At 35.7% G+C, this 21,681-nt stretch overlaps 1 protein-coding gene across 3 annotated transcripts in view; it reads right to left on the bottom strand.

The window, feature by feature from the left end:
• The window catches only part of ARHGAP20 (Rho GTPase activating protein 20), a 141,706-nt gene that overhangs the window by 92,702 nt on the left and 27,323 nt on the right, over positions 1–21,681 (bottom strand). The window contains exon 1 of one of the 3 annotated variants that reach the window (XM_063693509.1): positions 9,101–9,184. The exons of the other annotated variants lie outside the window; for them this stretch is intronic. The gene's annotated coding sequence lies outside the window, so the exon portion shown is untranslated. Of the gene's footprint in view, positions 1–9,100; positions 9,185–21,681 lie in introns of those variants that run through there. 3 annotated transcript variants of the gene reach the window in all.

The raw sequence follows: 21,681 nt of genomic DNA on the forward strand, positions 1-21,681 counted from the left end.
AGCCAAAGACATTATACGAAAAGAAAAATGCAGAACCAACACCTCTCATGAATACAGAGGTAGAAATGCTAAAAATACCCATCAGCAAACTGAATACAACAATATATGAAAAGGATATTACATCATGACCAAGTGAAGTTTATCCCAAGAATGCACTCATTTTAACATTAAAAATTAATCAATATAATTCACATAGCACAAATTTAAAAAGAAAAATCATATGATCATCTCAATAGGTAGTGATGGTGAAAAGCATTTGACAAAATGTAATACTCATTCATGATAAAAAGTCAGTAATCCAGATATAGAAGTGAACTTCCTCTTTCCTCTTAATATTAGGAATAAAACAAAGAGGTCCACTAGAACCACTTCTCTTCAACATTTAACTGCAGATTTTGGCCAGATAAATCAGGCAAGAAAAGGAAATAAAGGGCATCTAGATTGTAAGGAAGAAGTAAAACTGTGCTTGTTCACAGATGACATGGTAGTCTATGTGGAAAGTTCAATGGAACCTACAAAAACAATCCATTGAAGCTAACAAGTGAGTTTAGGAAGGTTGCAGGATATAAGACATATATATATATATATATATATACACATACACAAACACACACATATATATCAATATCAATTGTATTTCTACATATAGACAACACACATTCAAAAAAATGAAAGAAGGGGCCAGGCGCAATGGCTCACGCCTCTAATCCCAGCACTTTGGGAGGCTAAGGCAGGCGGATCATGAGGTCAGGAGATGGAGACCATCCTGGCTAACACGGTGAAACCCCATCTCTACCAAAAACACAAAAAATTAGCCAGGCGTTGTGGCGGGTGGCTGTAGTCCCAGCTACTTGGGAGGCTGAGGCAGGAGAATGGCGTGAACCCGGGAGGCGGAGCTTCCAGTGAGCGGAGACTGCGCCACTGCACTCCAGCCTGGGCGACAGAGTGAGACTCCATCTCAAAAAAAAAAAAAAAAAAAAAGAAAGAAAGATATTGTTTACACTAGCAATAAAATATGAAATACTTAGGGTAAATATGAAAAAAAATATAAAGCACCAGTACACCGCAAACTACAAAACACTGTTGAGAGTTATTAAAGAAGACCTAAATAATGGAGAAATATATCTTGTTCCTATGTTGAGTCAATATTGTTAAGATATCAATTCTGCCTCAACGATCTATACATTCAGTGCAATTCCAATCAAAATCCCAGTAGGTAGTCTGCAGAAATCAAACAGAGTATGTTTTCCAATTAAAATAGAAGTAAATTAAGAGCTAATAACAGAAAGACACTAGGGAAGTGCCCATAAAACAATAACCCATAGGTATAAAAAAGAAATCATGGGCATATTAAAAAACACTTTGAATGGGATGTAAACAAAAACACATATGTAAAAATGAATTCACATATCCAATTTTATGAAATGCAGCTAAAACGGTGTTTTAAAAAGTTGAGACTTTTTAGACATATTAGAAAACACAAAAGGTCTAAAATCAATAATCTGAGTTTTCATTGTAAGAAACTAGAAAAAGGAGAATAAAATCCAAAATACATGCAAAGAAGGAAATAATGAAGAATGAAGGTCATTAAAATAGAGATTCCTGTTCCTGATTATGCTAGAATAATTTAATCTAACAACAAAATAAGAAAAAATATATAAAACAAAAATTTTCAGACATTGGACAACAGAAACACAGAACAATGATTCCTAAGAAAAGAGAAAAAAATGAGGTGAGGTCTAAGGTTGTCCCAGATAGCAGCCTAGAGAGAGATTCTATTGCACAGGGCAGGGAATAAGAAGCTAAACAGAGCCCAGCTTGAGGAGACAGAGTTGAGAAATCAAGGAGGCCAACTTGGATAGAATTCACAAAACAGAGTGCCTTGAGAAAAGAGCTGTCCAGAGATAGAGCTCAGAGATCTGCAAAGTATTCCTCACAAGTTTTATCTGAGAACTGATCAGTGCATGTATGCGAGGAAATTACCTGAGGCTGGGAAAATAGCCACTAGGAAAAAGCAGGTAGGACAATACTCTAAAACTCATAGGGCTGGGAAGAATACATGTACCCAAAAGCCAAAGTAGAGAAACCTAATGAATATAAGGCAAAGATGACGTGATTGTTGCTAAGGCAGAAAATCCTAATGAATCTCGAGAAATGCTACCAGATAAGTGAATTTAATATGGTCACTGGATACAAGATATATATACACACACACACACACACGTATATATGCGTGTCCGTAGACACACATATACACACACACATATATATACATATACACACACTATGATTCATTCCACATACTACCATTGAACAATTGGAATTTGAAATCTAAGAACTGTGCCATTTACAACAGCATCAAACAATATAAAACACCTAAGAATTCGACAAAAATGTGCAAGACATTGAGAATGATACAATACTGAGAGAAATAAAAACTCACTGAAATAAATGAAGAGATACCATGTTCATGGATAGACTCAATATTGCTAAAATGTTGATTTTACCCACACTGATATAAATGAAATGCAATCACTATTGAAATCAGCAGCATTATTATTGTAGAAATTGTGAAGCTGATTCACAAAATATATGAAAGCTTATAGGACCTAAAATAGCCAAATTTGAAAAATAAAAGCAAAGCTAAAGGACTTGCAGAACATGTTTTAAAACATATTTTAAAGTTACTATAATCAGAAAAGGGTCATATTGGCATGAAGAACAGCAAAGAATCCAAAGTAGACTAACACTTACATACCCAATTGATTATAAACATACCTTGTTTTATTGTGCTTCACTTTATCGTACTTTGCAGATATTACATTTTTTACAAATTGAAACTTTGTGGCAATCCTGCATCAAGCAAGTCTATCAGCACCATTTTTTTCCAACAGCATATGATCACTTCACATTCCCATCACATTTTAATAATCTCATATATTTCAAACATTTTCATATTATTACTATTTTATCTGTTACGGTGATCTGTGATCAGTAATCTTTGATGTTACTATTGTAATTGTTTTGGGGCACTGTGAATTAACACATGAGTGATAAGAAGGTGATATAGCCTTATTGCTGATATGGGGAAAGTTTTAGGGATCAGGATAGATCAAACCAGACACAACATTTCCTTAAGCCAAAGCCTAATCCAGAGCAAGGCTCTAAATCTCTTCAATTCTATGAAGGCTGAGATCGGTGAGTAACCTGCAGAAGAAAAGTCTGAAGCTAGCAGAGGTTGGTTCATGAGATTTAAGGAAAGAAGCTAACTCCATAACATAAAAGTACAAGGTGAAGCACTACATGCTGATGTGGAAGCTGTAGCAAGTTATCTAGAAAATCTAGCTAAGATAATTGATGAAAATGGCTACACTAAACAACCAAATTTTAATGTAGATGAAACAGCCTTATATTGGAAGAGAATGCCATTTAGGACTTGCATAGCTAGGGAGAAGTCAATGTCTAGCTTCAAAAGACAAGCTGACTCCTTTGTTAGGGGCTAATGCAGCTGGTGACTTTAAGTTGAAGCCAATGCTTATTTACCATTCTGAAATTACTTTCTGCTAAATCTACTCTGCTTGTGCTCTATCATTGGAGCAACAAAGTGTGGGTGACAGCATATCTGTTTACAACATGTTTTATTAAATATTTTAAGTCCATTGTTAAGACGTATTGCTCAGAAAAATAGATTCCTTTCAAAACATTACTGCTCACCGATAATGCACCTAGTCACCCAAGAACTCTGATGGAAATGTACAAGGAGATGAAGGTTGTTTTCATGCTGGCTAACAAAATATCCATTCTGGCAGTGCATGGATCAAGAAATAATTTTGACTTTCAAGTCTTATAGCTGCCATAGACAGTGATTCCTCTGATGGATCTGGGCAAAGTAAACTGAAAGCTTTCTGAAAAGGATTCACCATTCTAGATAGCATTAAGAACATTTGTGATTCATTTGAGGAGGTCAAAATATCAATATTAATAGGAGTTTGGAAGAAGTTGATTCCAACCCTCATGGATGACTTTGAGGAGTTCAAGACTCCAGTGGGGGAAGTCACTGCAAATGTGGCAGAAACAGCAAGATAATTAGAAGTGGAGCCAGAAGATGTGACTGAATTGCTACAATCTCACAATAAAGTTGCTTCTTAAGGATGGGTAGAGAAAGTGGTTTCTTGACGTGGAATCTACTCCTTGTAAAGATGCTGAAATGACAACAAAGGACTTAGACTTAATTGATAAAGCAGTAGCAGAATTCCATAAACTTAACTGATAAATCAGTAGCAGAATTTGAGAGGACTGACTTCAATTTTGAAAGAAGTTCTGTGGGAAAAATGCTATCAAACAGTATTGCATGCTACAGAGAAATCTTCTGTGAAAGAAAGTCAATGTCTCAAACTTCATTGTTGTCTTATTTCAAGAAATTGCCACAGCCAACCAACCTTTGGCAACCACCATCCTTATTAGTCAGCAGCCAACAACACTGAGACAAGACCCTCCACAAACTAAAAGTTTGTATGATTGGTTGCATTTTTAAAAAGCAATAACATATTTTAAAATAAAGGTATACAAATTGTTTTTTAAAGTTATAATGCTGGACTGGGTGTGGTGGCTTACACCTGTAATCCCAGCACTTTGGGGGCTGAGCTGGGCAGGTCCTTGAGCCAAGGAGGTTGCAACTAGGCTGGGCAACATGGCAAAACTGTTTCTACAAAAAATAAAAAAAAATTAGCTTGGCATGGTGGCACACACTTGGAGTCCCAGCTACTCAGGAGGCTGAGGTGGGATGATCACTTGAGTCCTGGAGGTGGAGGATGCAGTGAACCAAGATTGCACCACTGCACTCCAGCCTGGGCAACAGACCAAGACCCTGTCTCCAAAAAAATAAAAAGAAAAAAGAAAAGAAAGAAAATATATAATGCCACTGGCACACTTAATAGACTACAATATAATTTATACATAACTTTTATATGCACTGGGAAACCAACAAATTCATGCAACTCACTTTAATATTTGCCTTTTTTGGTAGTCTGTAATTGAACTTGCAATATCTCTGAGGTATGCCTGAATTTGACAAAGGTACAAAGGCAAAAGGGAAAGGATAATTTGCTCAAAAATGATGCTGGAACAACTGAATAGCCATGCACAGTAAAAATGAACACTGACCCTTATTTCATAAAATATATAAAAATTAACTCAAAATGGATCATAGTTTTAAATGTAAAATCTGAAATTATAAAACTTCTAAAAGAAAACATAGAAGGAAATTTTGACTTTGGATATAGAAAAAAATTAAATAGAACACAGAATGAACAAACTCAAAGAAAAAATGATAAATTGGACTTCATTAAAATTTAAAACTTGGCTCTTTGAAAAACACTGTTATGAGAGAAAGGCAAGTTATATACTAGGGTAAAATATTCACATGCCATATGCCCAGCAAGGCATTTATATATAGAACTGTGCTGCCAGTAGAATTTTCTGAAATTATGGAAATATTTTATATCTGCACTAATAGAAAGCCACTACTCATATTTGGCTAAATGAGCTCTTGAAATGTGTTTAGAGTGACTTGGGAACTGAATTTATATATTCAATTTTAGTTAACTTGAATTTAAATTGCCAGTGGTTAGTGCCTACCATACTGGATAGCACAGATTTGGAACATATGAAAAACACTTAAAACTCAACAGTAAGAAAAAAAAAAACCCAACACAAAATGAGGAGATGTGAACTGGCTCTTTTTTTAAAGATTATCTAGGGATATCAACTAAGCTCATGAAAAGATGCTCAACGTCATTAGTTATCAGGGGAACACAAATTAAAACCACAAAGAAATATAAGAATGCACACATAGAATACTTAAAATTATAAGTTCTGACCAGAGCAAGTGTTGACGAAGATGTGGAGCAACTGTAACATTCACACACTGCTAGTGGAATATAAAATGATACAACCACATTAGAAAATAATTTGGCAGTTCTTAATATATACAACTACCTTACGACCCAGCCATTCCACTTCTTGGTACTTATTGAGAGGTTTGAAAGCATATGAAGTAAGAGTACACACAAATACTTGTACATGACTGTACAAAGCAACTTTATTTTTAATCATAAAATTAAAAAAACCCTACTGTCTACTAACACACAAAAGAAATAAAGAGGTTTTGGTATACCTACACAGTGCAATAGTACCCAGTAATAAAAAGTAGCATGGTATTTATATAAAATTCTCAGAAATGCAAACTAACCTATCAAGTAGCTCACTGATTGCCTGAGGATAGGTTGGCAGTATCAACGAAGGATGGATTGCAAAGGCGCACAAGGAAACCACTGGAGGTTATGAAAATGTTCATTATCTTGATCATAATGTTGGTATATAACATATAAAAATTCATCAAAATCACACACTTTATGTGTGCTTTATTGTACATAATTATACTTCAATAAATCTCTCAAAAATAAATCAATGAAATATAAAGTCAACACAATATAGAAAAGTTACAAAACTAGAAGCTGGTTCTTTGAAAAGATAAAATTCATATGCCTTTAACTAGGCAGATCTAGGGGGAAAAAAGAGAATTTGGAAATTACCAACATCAAGAATGAAAGAAGGAACATTATAGCTCCTACACACATTAAAAACATAATTAAAATATTACGCATAACTCTGCATCAATTCACAACTAGGATGAAACAGACACATTCCTTGAAAGACACAAATTACCCGAACTGACTCAAGAAGAAACTGAATACTCACTAGTTCCATATCTATTAAATAAACATCATAATTAAAAATCTTCCCACAAACAAAACTCAACCCTAGATAACTTCAATGATAAATTCTACCTAACATTTTAGGAAGAAATAATGACATTCCTTCATACAATCTTTCAGAAAAAGGAAGTGACAGTTCCCAACCCATTTTATACCAAAACCAGACAAGATAATACAGGAAAACTACAGACCTCTATCTCTCATGAACATAGACTGAAAAATACTCCATAAGCCCACAACCCCTTTCTAACCACAAGAAAACATCAGACAAATCCCAAATGGAGAACATTCCAATTAACTGACCGGTCTTACCCCAAATTGTCAGGGAACAAGGAAGGTCTAAGAAAAACTCACAGTTTAGAAAAACTAAGAAAACATGATGACTAAATCTAACGTGGTATTCTAGATAGGATCCTGGTATAGAAAAAGTACTCTAGGTAAAAGCTAAGGAAATCTGAATATAGTATGACCCTTAGTCGATAATGTAATATTGGTTTATTAGTTATAACACGTATACTGTAACATTGTAAGATGCTAAAAATATAGTACACTGGTTGAGAAATCTGCAAAAACTCTGTAATATTCTTGCAACTTTTCTGTAAATCTGAAATTACTCCAAAATAGAAATTTATTAAAAAAGATCAGTGGAATCAACCATATTAAGACTAAAACAAAGAAAAAAAAACCCAACAACATGATCGTCTCAAAGTTGCAGAAAAAAGCATCTGACAAAATTTAACACACATTCGTGATTTAAAAAAAACACCTCACATACTGGAATTAAAGGATACTTCCTCCACTTTATAAAGAACATCTACCAAAAAATCCTAAAGCAAACATCATACTCAATGGTGAAAGACTGAATATTTCCCTACTTAAGATCAGCAATAAAGACAATACGTCTGCTCTTACCACTTTCGACAATACAGTAGAAGTTTTAGTACACCGAGGCAAGCAAAGGAAATAAAAATCAAACAAATTAGAGTGGAAGAAGTAAAACCATTTTTATTCACAAAGGGAATGAATGTGTATGTAGAATATCCTGAAAAATCTACATTAAAGCTAATAGAACTTTTTTAGATTAAAGAATAGGTCAATAACAAAAAAATCAACTGTATTTCTATATATTAGCAATGGACAAATGAACATGAAATAAAAAATCATAATATCGACAAAAACATGAAGATTTATTAGAAAGCTAAGTAATCAAGATATTATAATATCAGTAAGGAGAGACATGTAGACTGATGGAAAAGAATTGCATCCAGAAGTAGATGTATACATATATAGCCAATTCATTTTCTACAAAGGTTCCAGAGTGAAAACGTATGTACTTTTTGGGAAAGTACATTGGGAAAAGAAATTGTATTTCAATCAATTTCTTTGATTGCAAAGAAATTGCAGTTGATACTGCAACAACTGGATATCCATAGGAAAAATAATAATCCTCTACCCTTATTTTATACCATAGACAAAATTAATCAAACTTGATCCCAGACTTAGTAGAAAAGAACATAGGATAACATCTTCGAGACTTTCAAGTATTCAAATGTTTCTAAGATAGGACACAAAATCAATAAGCTTTACAGCTTTATAGAAAAAAATTAATTAGACTTTATCATAATTAAAAACTTCTGCATCTCTAAAAGTACTGTTAAGAAAATGAAAAGACAGATTTAGGGGAAACATCTGATTATATATATTTGACAAAGGACCTATATCCAAAATACATAAAAACTCTTTCAACTCTACAAGTTTACACATTAAAAAATGGGCAAAAGGTTTAAACAGATCACTTCACAAAGAAAAACATACAAATAGGCAGTAATTTTATAAAATGATGCACAATATTATTTGTCTTCAAGAAAATGCAAATTAAAACCACAAAGTGATGGCACCATACACCCACCAGATGGCTAATTTTTTTTTCTTTTCTTTTGAGATGGAGTCTTGTTCTTGGCTCACTGCAACCTCCACCTCTCATGTTCAAGCGATTCTCCCATCTCAGCCTCCCGAGTAGCTGGGACTACAAGCATGCACCACCACACTTGGCTAATTTTTTCATATTTTTAGTAGAGACAAGGTTTCACCATGTTAGCCAGACTTGGCTGAAATGTTTTAAGGTGTCAAGCCAAAATGTTGGTCTTGGCTAAAATGTCTTAAGCTATTATTACTAAGTTTTGGTGAGGATGTGAAACAACTGGAATTCTCATACATTGTTGATAGGTATGTTAAATGGTACAACTACTTTAGAAAATAGTTCTGGTGATTTAAAGTTAAACAAACATTACATGACCTAGTAATTCAACTCTTAAGATACTTACCCAACAGAGTGAAGACATACATCCACATAAAGATTTCACTAATGTTGATAGCAGCTTTCTTCATAGCAGCCCCAAATATCTCAAATATCTCTCAACAGAATAAACGAATTGTTGCATATCCATAAAATGGAATACTAGTTGGCAATATCAAAACAGAATAAACTTCTGATACATACAACATAGATGAATCTCAAAAAAATCCTGCTGAGCCAAAAGGGACTAACACAAAAGAAATATATAAGACAAAAAGAGGGATATTTCCATTTGATAAAAGGTATAACACACCAAAAGATCCTAAACTTTATGGACCTAACAATACATGTTCAAAACACAGAAAGCAAGAAACTAATAAGAAGAAATTTACAAGTCCACAACTTAAGTGGGAAACATTTCACAGCCCTTTTAGCAAATGACAGAGCAAGAGGACAAAATATTAGGAAGGATATTGATGATTTACATAATCAATAACATACTTTTAAAACATATAATAGAGTACTCATAAAAACTTAGCTACATTGTCAAGTCATAAAAAAATTTTAAAATCAGGTATGATACAACCATATTCTCTGATACAAGCCATAAACTTAGGTATCTACATTAAAAATTATGGCCATAAAAGAAAACAAAACCAAATAAAACAACATTTTAACTGACTTCTTTATACTAGGAAATATCTAAACATAAGTAAATAAAAGAATTACACTAAGCAGTGTAATTTATAGAAAGAATTGTTGGCCTCCAGAGTTAGAGATAAAAGTCAGTGATTGGTAAGTGGCAGAATCATTTCTGAACCATTGTGTCACTTTCATTTAAAGTGATGATCTCTGATCTGTCCACATGGAGCCAGAACAGACAGAACCTTATGGCCACCATGATATTATAATAGTAACAGTTAAGTTTCTTAAACCTAGTCCTTGGTACAGTCTTTTTCTTATCAGATAGAAAATTCTCAAAACAGACAGTCTAATATGATGGCTAAGGTAACAAATTTTAGAGTCAGAGAGAAGTAAATTTAAATTTCAACTCCATTACTTAATAGTTGTGAGAACTAAGGCTATTTTTTTTTTTTTTGAGACAGCATTTCGCTCTGTTGCCCAGGCTTGAGTGCAGTGGCATGATCTCAGCTCACTACAACTTCTGCCTCCCAGGCTGAAGCAATTCTCCTGCCTCAGCCTCCTGAGCAGCTGAGATTACAGGTGTGTGTCACCACACCCAGCTAACTTGTATTTTAGCAGTGACGGGGTTTCACCATGTTGGCCAGGATGTTCTCGATCTCTTGACCTCATGATCCACCTGCCTCAGCCTCCCAAAGTGCTGGGATTACAGGTGTGAGCCACCACACCCAGCCGGCTATTTTAAATCTCTAAGATTAAATATCTTTATTTGTAAAATGAAAAAGCCATTCAACAATGTATACACAATGTACTTAGTTTAGAACCTGGCACCTGGTAAGCACTCCGTTTAAATTAAAGCAATTATTAATACAGGTTGAGCATCCCTGATCTGAAAATCCACAATCTGAAATGCTCCAAAATTGGAAACAATTTGAGTGCCTACACGATGGCATAAGTGGAAAATCCCATACTTGATCTCATGTGACAAGTCACAGTCAAAATGCAGTCAAAACTTTTCTTTATGTGCAAAATTATTTAAAATATTATATAAGATTACCCTCAGGCTACATTTATAAGGCATATATAAAACATAAATGAATTTTTTACTTAGAAATCCCCAAGATTTCTCATTATATATATATGCAAATATTCCAAAATCCAAAAAAAAATCTGACATCTGAAACACTTCTGGTCCCAAGCATTTTGGACAAGGGATACTCAACCCTTATTACCAATACTAATATGTTGTTCTACACCTCAAAACTCACCATGTTCAAAACTTGTTCACCTTCTTGATTAGCCAATCAGTTAATGATTGATGTCATCACCATCTACCCGGTCTTCAAAAACTAGAAACTTCATTCTTAGCTCCTCTCACTTCCTTTTCTTAACTGTGATAATGGATTACATATATCATCTCATCTTATTTTTTTATTATACTTTAAGTTCTGGGGTACATGTACAGAACGTGCAGTTTCGTTACATAGGTATACACGTGCTATGGTGGTTTGCTGCACCCATCAACCCATCACCTTTACATTCAAATCTTACTCTCACTTCTAAGTATCTCTATTTTTCCTCTTCACTGCTTCAGTTCAGATTTTTATTATCATTTGCTTCAGTGATGTTCAACTGTCTTCTAAATGGTCTACCTGCCTTGTCTGTCTTCCAATCAGTTAGTTGATAGAGCCAGTTTTCAAAAACACAATTGTATCACTAACTTTGATTTTCTCAGAACATATCCCTACTATATAGAAATCTAAGGCCCTCAGACTGACAGAGACCACTTCTAATCTGGTCCTTATTTACTGTATTGGCTTCATTTCCTTTCTCAAAGTTTGCCATGCCTTTCTACACACTTTGAGCTCTAACTTAAATTCTCATTGCTAGAACATTATATCATCTGTTGTCTCTGCTAGAGCAGTGGTTCCCAACCTTTTTGGCACCGAGGACCAGTTTTGTGGGAGACAATTTTTCCATGGATGGTGGGGAGTTGTGGAGGAGGAGGAAGGATGGTTTCAGGATGAAACTATTCCACCTCAGATTATCAGGCACAGGCTTTAGATTCTCATAAGGTGCACACAACCTAGCTCCTTCACATGCACAGTTCACAGTAGGGATTGTGCTCCTAGGAGAATCTAATGCTGGTGATCTGACAGAAGACAGAGGAGCTCAGGTGGTAGGTAATGCTTGCCTGCCACTCACCTCCTGCTGTGCTGCCAGGTTCCTAACAGGCCACGGACCAATACCAGTCTGTGGCCCGGGGACTGGGGATCCCTGTGCTAGAGGACTCCCACTTATCCCTCAAAACCCAGCATAGATAGCAGTACCTCTATGAAGCTTTCCCTCATGCCCTAAGGCAGCTGTTTTGCTCTCCTGTTTCTACCTTAATTATAACACTTATAGTCTATTCAAGAAATTTACTTCTGACAAATTTTTTTTCCTCCACCAGGCTATGAGCTCCTTGAAGGCAAGCACAGAAAGGCAGATCTAATTTGATAGAGTTCCTGCCTCATGGTGAGCAGTCTTTGAATGAATCACAACATTTTTGTAAGGAAAAGCTGGGACACTGAAAATAAAAATATATGGTATTACAACTCCCGCACATTTATTTCACAACTCTCTACTTCATGTTAGAAGTTTAAACAAATCCATATAATTGTATACACTTTCAGCATGTTTCCATATGAGAAACACATAAATACAGCAAGTGGAGAATATTTCAACCATATACAGCATCACACTGATCATGTTTGTCATCAGTTTTAAAATACACAAACTTTGAAGCTGAATGACAGAAAAAGGTATTGTTTTAGTCTGTTCTCATGCTGCTAATAAAGACATACCTGAGATTGGGTAATTTATAAAGGAAAGAGGTTTAATTGCCTCACAGTTCCTCAGGGCTAGGGAGGCCTCAGGAAACTTACAGTCATGGCAGAAGGGGAAGCAAACACATCCTTCTTTACATGGCAGCAGCAAGGAGAAGTACTGAGCAAAAAAGGGAAAAGTCCCGTATGAAACCATCAGATCTCATGAGAACTCATTCACTATCATGACGGTAACCACCCCCATGATTAAATTACCTCTCACCAGTTCCCTCCCATGACATGTGGGGATTATGGGAACTACAATTTAAGATGAGATGTGGGTGGGGAAACAGCCAAACCACATAAGGTATAAAGACTGATATCCCTGAATATAAACCAAAATTTTTTTTGTACCTCCTTGCATTTTCCAAATTTTCCAAAATGTACATACATTAATTTTATGATAAAAATGTATTCAAAAATGAAAAGTAGGTATTCTATAAAACCAAAATTATAGAGACTTAAATCTCCTAAAATAAGTTTTTTTAAAAAAATTGACAAAACATACAGATTTACGGTGTATAACATGATATTTTGATATATGTATACAATGTGGAATGGTTAAATCAAGCTAATTAACATTATTTTATAGATTCTACATCATGGAAACCTGACAAAGGATCACAGTTGGATTCAATGTATAGAAATTATTCTTTTCCAAAAACAAAGTTAGACTTCATGAAAAAACAAACCAACCCAAAGGCACATAAATACAAAATACAGAATGAAGTGGACAATTGAGTTTGGTTGGTCTTCATTATCATGATATTTCAGGTTCAAGTGCTTTGGGGCCTTACAAACTTCAAATTAAATGCTTTAATCCTATACTTTGCTTTGCATGTACACATATAATATTAAGAACAGAATTTGACAATAAAGAACTCCTAAAACTTGTTAATAAAAACTCAAATAACCCAATTAAAAATGCCTTAAGTTTTAAATAGAAATTCCTCCCAAAAGACATACAAATGACAAACACATGAAAGAATGAGCAACATCATTAGAGAAACACAAATCAAAACCATGATAAGGCCACAGACATTGTGACCCATTCCTGTAATCCCACCACTGTGAGAGGCCAAGGTGGGCAAATGGCTTCAGCCCAGGAGTTTGAGACCAGCCTTGGCAAGACAGTGAAACCCAGTCTCTACAAAAATTAGCCAGGTGTGGTGGTATGCACCTGTGGTCCTAGCTACTCAGGAGGGTGAGGTGGGAAGATCGCTTGAGCCCAGGATTTTGAGGCTGAAGTAAGCCATGATCATACCTCTGCACTCCAGCCTGAGTGACAGAGCAAGACTCTGTCTCAGGAAAAACAAACAAATAAACAAACCCCACAATAAGCTACTTCTTCATACCCACTAAGATGGCTATAATAAAAAAGATAGAAAATAACAAGCACTGGTAAGGATGTGGAGAAATTAGAATGCTCATATATTGCTGGTGGGAATTTAGAATGGTACCACTGCCTTGGAGAATAGTTTGATGGTTCCTCAAAAGATTAGCGTTACGGTAAGACCCAACAATTCCACTCCTAGTATATACCCAAGAGGAATGAAACATATGTGCAAACAAAAACTTATACATGAATGTTCACGGCATTATTCATAAATAGCCAAAATGTGGAAACAACCTAAATGTCCATCAATTAATGAATGAATAAACAAAATGTGGTATACCTATCTATAAAATAGAAAGTAATAAAGTACTGATACATGCTACAACATGGATGAACCTTGAAAACATCATGCTAACTGAAAGAAGCTAGCCACCAAGACCACACAGCACATGATTTCAGTTATTTGAAATGTCCAGAAGAGTCAAAGTTATAAACATAGACAACAGTTGAGTGGTTGCTTAGAGCTGGGGATGTGGAAGTGCAGCAGCAGAGAATAGGAGTGACAGCTAATGGCTATGCATTTCTTTTTTGGGGATGAAAATGAGATTTTGGTGATGGCTTCACATCCCTGTGGATATAGTAAAAACCACTGAAGTGTACACTTTTAACTGGTGAATTATACCATAAGAACTGTATCTCCATAAAGATGTTGTTTTGTTTTGTTTTAAAAAAGATGTTGTCTGGCCCCTTTTTCAACAAATTACATGATCTGGGGAATTGGCCTTTTCATTTATAAACTGGAATAGCATCTGTTTCCATCTTTCCACCTCTAGCTGTAAGAATACATAAAACATATTAATACATGAGAGAAACATTCTAGAAAGCTAGTTTCATAACTTGAAGATTACTCTATTGATTTATTGCTGCAATAACAAATTACCCCCAAACATAGCATCTTAAAACAACAAACATTTATTTATTTATTCATTTATTTATTTTTTCTGAGACAGGGTCTCATTCTGTTGTCCAGGCTGGAGTGCAGTGGCACAATCACGGCTCACTGCGCCTCAACCTCCTGGGCTCAAGCAATCCTCCCACCTCAGCCTCCTGAGTAGGTGGGACCACAAGGTGCACACCACCATGCCCAGATAATTTTCACATTTTTTTTTGTAGAAACAGGGTTTTACCATGTTGCCCAGGCTGGTCTTCAACTCCTGAGCTCATGCAATTCCACCCGCCTTGGCCTCCCAAAGTGGTGAGATTACAGGCATGAGCCACTGCACCCGGCCAAACAAATATTTATTACCCTACACAATTTATAAGGATCAGAAACCTGGAAGTGTCTTAGTTGGGTGGGTCTTAGGTCTCTCATGAGGTTGCAGTAAGATTTCAACCAGGGCTGGCTGCAATCTCTGAAGTCTTGACTGGAGTGGGAGGGTCTGCTTCCAAGAGCCTTCATGTGGCTATTAGAGCCTTCAGTTTCTCATCGTGTGGGTTCCTCCATAGGGCTGCTCATGACATGGCTTCCTCCAGATCAAGTGGTCAGAGAAAGAAAGTATGACAGCAATCAAGAAGGAAACTCCGTCTTTTGTAACCTAATCTCAGAAGTGGCACATCATTACTTTTACCAAATCCTACTGGTTACACAGAGCAACTCTGATACAGTGTAGCAGGGATTAGACAAGGGTATGAATACCAGGAGGTGGGAATCGCTGGATGCCACTGTGGAGGCTAGTTACCAAAATGACATGATAACAAGTAGACCAGATTCTACATAAGCAAATGTTTGACCTTTGCACTGAAAGAGGATACTACTTACTCCTCAACAGTGTGACAGACACACTCAAAGATGTTTTATGAGTTGCAATAAAAGGGTGTTCAAGAACATTCATACTGATTTTCATTCTTCTTGTAACTGAGGTATGCTTAGAATAATGAAACACAAAACTGTAGAGCTGGGGTGAAAAAAGTACGAGAAGAATTTAGTCAACTTTACTCTCCCCTCCCCTATCACCAACAGATGAGGGGAAAAAGTCCCAGTCATGGAAAGAATGGGTGACTCCACCAGGGTCACATAGTGCTAGAGCAGGAGACTAGAATCCATTCTCTGTGTTTTCTCATCATACTCAGAACTATGTATCAGAAAACCAAAGGCAGTGACTCATAATCCAGATGACATGGTGTACATGTAAGCACTAATTCAATATACATTAAACAGCTGGTCACTCCAGAATGGACATTTCTTTCTGTGGCTTTTCAACACTGGATGTGTACACTTTCTCAGGTAGCAGTAGACTCTTACCCTCTTTCCACCCAACTAAGAGTTGACCCATAGTCAAGCTGAGGCAAGACCTAAACCTGGAACACTCGGCAAATTAGACATTATGTGACAGGAGACCCTAAAGATTTATATATTTTTAATAATTTTATTTAATGAAAAGTTATATAACAGTTACAGTATGCCAAATACATTATAATATTAACTCATTTAATCCCCTATGAAGTCATCCCCATTTTACAGATGGATAAAGTGAGGCCTGAAGAGGTTAAGTAACTTGCCAAAGTTCTCACATCTGGTAAGAAGAAGGGCCAGGGTTCAAACCCAAAAAAGAATGGCTACAGAGTCCATACTTTCTTAACCACAATAATATGAAGCTTCTCAATAATAGTAATAATTGTTCTTCTGCTTCCCTAATATGTCTTTTTTTCAAGGTTCTGAAGAAAGGTCAATCATGTAATGCCAAAACTCTGAGAAATCCTAGCTTTCAAGTTGTATAGGGGAAGAGAGTATCTAGTTCAATATAGTAACGATGTCGTAGGACAGACTGCTATCCCTATGAACAGGGGTGAGGAAGGGCAAATAAACATGCACTAATGAGGTAGTGCTTTCCTGGTGCCAAAATGAAAGATACAATTGAATCATAACTGCAATTAGCAAATTAACCTAAAGTTGGAATTAAGAAATTAAATGGATGTGCTGTTCTGTAGCTACAAAAATAAATTAATTTGACCCCATCAAAGCCCACTAGAATGTGGAGAGACTAAATTTAATCTTCTAAAGATTTCCTCCCAGAATCATACCACAAGAAAATTAGCACACTGCACCACAAACAGATGTATTTGATCATTTTTTAAATAGTATGAAAAGTAGTTTGAAAAGAATAAAGCAATATATGGGCCTGGAAACCTTTTGTCTAACAAAGTAATGAGTTCCATTTTGGTAAAAAATTTGCCAACTTTGCCACCTTATAAAGCAATTGCTGTCTCTTTTCCTTATATCTGAATTTTACAACTTTGAAAAATGTTCCTTGCAAGGAAAAAAAAGTGGGGTTTTGCAGGCTACTGGCAATCTTCAAGTATTAAATTTCTACTTTGGTGTTCTCATCATATACCTTGGATCATTCACAGATCTCTCAATTAAAAACCTCACAACGTATTGTCCAAAACTGTAGGAATGGACCTTATGTAGAGCCAATTGGCATGTTATGCAAGACAGCACATGGAACAGTGTTTGACATAGAATTTTTCTAAAATAACATGTCAGTATAGTTTATTGTAATTTTGAAAAGGTCTTAAAGATTTTTAAAAATTCCTCTAAAGTTCAAAATTTTATTTAAGTCTTATACCAAGAAACCATACCTAGGTATAGAAAGTTTATAAAATTCCAAAAAGTCTGGTAACTTCTCTTTTAAATTAATTTTTCCTTTAAGTGATATCAATCGTTATTACAACTACCTTAGAGTCTCAGCATTAGAGTGGCCTTTATGAGGTCGTTGAGTTCATTCCCATTACTATATCTGAAAGGTCCACACTAAACTGTCACAGGTAAAGGCAGTTTTTCATTCTGTTATGAAAGAAGATTTTACTACAATCCTCAGTAAACCACTGCAGAGTATAAATGTACTTCCTTCATTCGAAAGTATGATAAGCTATTATCCACTTTAGGCTGATACTGAAGTTATGATGCTAACATGACAGAGGAAAAAGGAAGTGGAATAATGAGGAATTTGTAGAACACAATGGGGGATAGTCAGAGTAGGACAATGTGAGCATGGTGGTGTGTGGTCATGCACAACAGGAGTGAATGAACCCAAAGTGGAAGCCAGTTAGCAAATGGCTGCTTTCCTAATTACAAACGCCTTCTGACTGGGCTCCCTCAGTCTATTATCTGTACCCTAAACCAGCCAATTCTATATGTACCTAATCTTGACTCACAGCTTTGGCACATATAAAACTCCTAGAGCCTCTTCATCTTAAGTGACTGAGCAAAGCAAGTCAATCCTCCATGGTTCAAACCCTCATTTCCCAGAGTCATTCTAGGCATACTGAGAACCTCTACATAGGGAGAACTCAAAAGTTGTCGGGGTCTACCAAGAATAAATCCAAAATATCCTGAGTTAATCCTGCTTTAGATCAGACCTAGAAATATAATTGTCTTGCTAAAATAAATTTAACATTAGACTCTAGCAGGCTTCCAAATTCTCCATCTTTCATCTTTTTAATTTCCCATCTGCTATGGTCTTCAAAGAGTCTCTCTATGAGAATGTGTACTTCCTTCTGCTGTTACTACTGCTACTACTACTAACAATAATAAATAGCTTACATACATATGTAGCACTGATTATGTACTAGAGACTACTGTAAGAACTTTAGATATATAAGACTCATTTAGTTCTCCTTAAAATCCTATGAGGTAGCTATTATTATTATCATCTCTGGTTGAAAAACTTACCCAAGATCACACATAGCTAGTAAGGGGAAGTACCAGGATTTAGACCTGGCAATTTGGTTTCAGAGTCTATGCACTAAGGTACTGTATCATATTCCTTTAAGACCAGACACCTGGGTTCTGGTCCTGTCTCTGACATTAATCAACTATGTGACCTAGAGGAAGTTTTTGACTCAATTTCTGCTACTTAATGAGCCAGGATCAATGATCCACTTTTAGTTATACAATGCTGTGATGATAAAGCAGGTGCTTTTTATTAACAAGCTTGACATTAATAGATGAGCCAGAAGGCTTGAGTCTTAAAAATTATATATCTATACATTATATAATGGAAGGGAAGAAGGGAAATAATAATAACTAAGTTAATATTCTAAGCATTTTTACTTATTTCCTCATTTTGTGTTCTATGATGTAAGCATTATGACCCATATTTTACAGAGGAAAACATTGAGACTCAGAGATAAAGTAATTTATCCAAGGTCACACAGATAATCAGGATGGAGTGCCAACATTTAAATGCAACCAAAGACCAAGTACTTTCTCTTATACCACAATTCTTGCCTGGTGTTGTCTGTCCCTCCTCTCAGCAGAGATTTAAAAAGTACCTAGCACAAAGTCTTGCAAACAGCCCAAATGCAATAAATTAACTTGGAGGTGGAGATGGAGACAGACAAATGAATATCAAAAGTGGTAACAGGTTGTTACCCAAAACAAAAGTGGATACATTTTTGTGCAATTTCCACAAGGTAGGCTGTTCACCATATCAAAACAATACATTTTTGAAGGGAAAGTTTGTATGACTTGAATTCATTCCTAAATAAACAATGAAGAAATACCATAACAATGCCAATATATATGAGATTTCTAAACCATATACATGAGCACTTGTGGCATTTTGTTGCATGAAATTACTTCCTAACAATAACAAAGAAACATTTTGGAGGCCGGGCGCGGTGGCTCACGCCTGTAATCCCAGCACTATGGGAGGCCGAGGTGGGCGGATCACGAGGTCAGGAGATCGAGACCACGGTGAAACCCCATCTCTACTAAAAATACAAAAAATTAGCCGGGCGCAGTGGCGGGCGCCTGTAGTCCCAGCTACTCGGGAGGCTGAGGCAGGAGAATGGCGTGAACCTGGGAGGCGGAGCTTGCAGTAAGCCGAGATTGCACCACTGCACTCCAGCCTGGGCGACAGAGCGAGACTCCGTCTCAAAAAAAAAAAAAAAAAAAAAAAACAAAGAAACATTTTGTTAAAAAAAATCTCCATTTTCCCTATCAAGACTTTCACAAATGCCAATGAAAAAGTAAAGTGTCTTATACATTAAGGGAAGTCAGAAAAGTCAGAAACTACTGTGCTAACTTATTAAATTCCTCTTTTGGTTTGCAAATGGAGACATTAATTTATTCACTTATTCATCCAACAAATAATAACTGAACAGAAAGTATGTACAAGGTATTATTTTATTAATAAATGTGTGCTAGGACATTAAAGGAAACATGCATATAAGGAGATTCCAATGAAGTGTGATTGAGTGCTATGATTAAAAGATATATAGGGTGGTTATCACACTATGCCCCATAAATATGTACAATTATTATGTGCCAATTTTTTTAAAAAGGTACTATTATGACTCCTATTTCACAGATGAGGAAACTGAGGCTTGGAGTAACCAGTTGTTATAGTCTGAATGAGAGCGATCATCTTTATAGATTTTTAACTATACAATTCTCACCCAAGTTCAAATGTTGCAACTTAATTACCAGTGTGATAATATTAAGAGGTGAGGCTTTTGGAGGTGATTTAGTCATGAGGGCAGAGCCCTTATGAAGAGAATTAGCTCCCTTATAAAAGAAGTACAAGGGAGCTGTTTGCCCCTTCCGTCATGTGAGGACACAGTAAGAGATGCCATCTTAGAAGTGGAAAGCAGGCTTCACCAGGCATGAAACCTGCCAGTGCCTTAATCTTGGACTTGCCAACCTTCAGAACTATGAACAATAAATGTCTAATACTTATATATAAAAAGATACATAGTGTGTTATAGGAGCATGGATGTCATTTATGAAGAGTTAGAGGAGTTTTTGAAGGAAGTGACATTTGAGAGAAGGCTAGAGAGTATGATGTGTTTAGAAAACTGCAAACATTAGAATTCAGAGTATATATACAGAAGTCTTTTGTTTTTGCTAACAGATTGATTTTATTATATTAGTGAACCTTTAAAGTAACAGTATTCAGAAACTATTCAAAATTCTTTCTTAAAAAAGGGAAAATAACAGCTGGGTAGATTAAAACAATGTTCATATTGATTATCTAGACATATTATTGGTACACATTAACATACTTTAATTTCTTAGCATCTGAGTAGTATTTTTCTGAAAAATGTAAATTTGTTCAACTCCTATGAAAAATAGTATGGCAAATTTTCAAAGAACTTAAAATAGAAATACAATTCAATCCAGCAATCCCATTACTGGATATCTAAACAAAGGAAAAAAACTAGTTTTGTCAAAAAGACTGCACTCTTATGTTTATTGAAGCACTATTTACAATAGCAAAATCATGGAATCAACCTAAGTGTCTATCAACAGTGGATTAGATAAAGAAAATGTGCTACATATATACCATGGAATACTATGCAGACATAAGAAAGGATGAAGGATAAAATCATGTCCTTTGTAGCAACATGTATGCAGCTGGAGGCCATTATTCTAAGTAAATTAACACAGAAAAAGAAAACCCAATACTGTATGTTCTCACTTATAAGTGGGAGGAAACAATGGGAACACATGGACAGAAACATGAAAACAAAAGACACTAGGGACTCCAAAAGAAGAGAGGGAAGTGGGGGGCAAGGCTTGAAAAACTACTACTGGGTACCACATTCACTGTTTGTGTGATGGGTTCAACAGAAGCTCAAACCCTAGCATCATGCAATGTAACACACACGCACATATACCCCCCTGAATCTAAAATTTAAAAAATGAAGTTGAGGCTTTTATCACCGAAAAATTATATGAAACAATAAAATTAAGATCAT

This window comes from Gorilla gorilla, chromosome 9, assembly GCF_029281585.2.
Source record: "Gorilla gorilla gorilla isolate KB3781 chromosome 9, NHGRI_mGorGor1-v2.1_pri, whole genome shotgun sequence".
NCBI classification, from domain to species: Eukaryota; Metazoa; Chordata; class Mammalia; order Primates; family Hominidae; genus Gorilla; species Gorilla gorilla.